A 1,518-nucleotide genomic window follows, 5' to 3' on the forward strand; every position below is an offset into this window, starting at 1 on the left:
TTTTTCACTATAACCAACATCGCTAGCATTACAAAAATGTTATTTGTAGATTATATGGCCGACCGCTAAGACGATTTCATATCAGCTCATCTTGAAAGCCCTCAGATTAAAGAATAGTTTCTGACTCTGTGAAGGAAGGACACAGTAGCACCTCCTTGGTAACTAAACATGGATTTCAACTGCTATACATTTCAAAAAACAAATCAAATGTGCTCCTGAAGTTCTCCTGCATTCGAGTGGTACACAATTTTGGAGCATTTAATAGAATATATAAATGCTTTACGATGGTCGAGACTATCAAAATAAAGGTATAAATCTTTTAATCGAGCTAGCAAAAACTATAGCGACAATGGCGAGCGTGCAAAAACGAGCAAAAGGCAGCAGTGAAACGCTATCGGCATCATTGCTTTCCGGTGGAGTTGTCCGTAGCTTTTGACTGACGAATATTGCCGACGCGGAAGTAGATAGAAATAAGCGAACAAATCACGATGGTTCAAAAAACAACAAGAGAGAGATAGAGAGAAAAAAAGGAGAAAGAGAGAGAGACAGAGAGAGAACATAAGACATGGATTATAGAAGTAATTTACTTACGCTAAGAATCATAAATCCCCACCGCACTCGACGCCCCAAAAAATTGGCCGACGGTGTGTCCTTCATGCACCCTCCATTGCCCCACTCGCTTCACCCTCTCCCCCGTCATCTGCCGATACGAAAGCAGCGTTGGGATGTCGGGATTGAAATAAAGTTGTTTTGGAGTGGCCCATAACGCGATTTGTGCCAACATCAAGATTCCATTAAGAGCCAGACGTGTTCCACTGTGTAAATTAGAGTTTTGCCCGCTCTTTTGTTTCTGCTTTGCTTCGCTACCATCGCAGCCGTGCACCCGTGCACCCAGCAGCGTCTCTTCCTTGTCACGGTTGGGCACACGCGGGCAAGATGGACCACATCTTATTGGCTCACGATTTGATCACGTACTGTTTGCACGAGTCACGTGTTCATCATCCACCGGTTGCCCTATCGTGCGCGGGTAGCAGCACTACACCACCAACCAGGTCCCGGGGCGAGCGGGTAATGGGAAGCGGGGTCGCGAGAGGGGGTAACGGCATAACCAGCAGCAACACGAGGCGACGCTACCCATAAATACTGTCTGGCTGGTACTGTGCCTGGGCCATTACTAATCGGTGTTAGGTGAGCTTCCGGGGGCCGGGTGGGTGATATGTCCACGGACCCGAAGACACCGGAGCCGTAGGGGAGTGACGGCGAGCAAAACGAGTGACAGTATAAAAAGGATACGCAGGATACTACTGGCACTCGGGTAGGAAAGTTCGTGCTGCAACACGTGCGCGTCATGCGCTTCGCCGGCGGTGACGGGCCCGTCCGTCCGTGTGTAACACGTTAACCATTTTTAAATTGATTTTCACAATTCGCACGCCCGCAGGCTCCCTACCGACTGTGATTGGAAGGACAGGAGGCCGCAGCAACATTATACACATATTACATTTAATTGGCTTTTTTTCG

Source organism: Anopheles merus, chromosome X, assembly GCF_017562075.2.
Source record: "Anopheles merus strain MAF chromosome X, AmerM5.1, whole genome shotgun sequence".
Taxonomy (NCBI): Eukaryota; Metazoa; Arthropoda; class Insecta; order Diptera; family Culicidae; genus Anopheles; species Anopheles merus.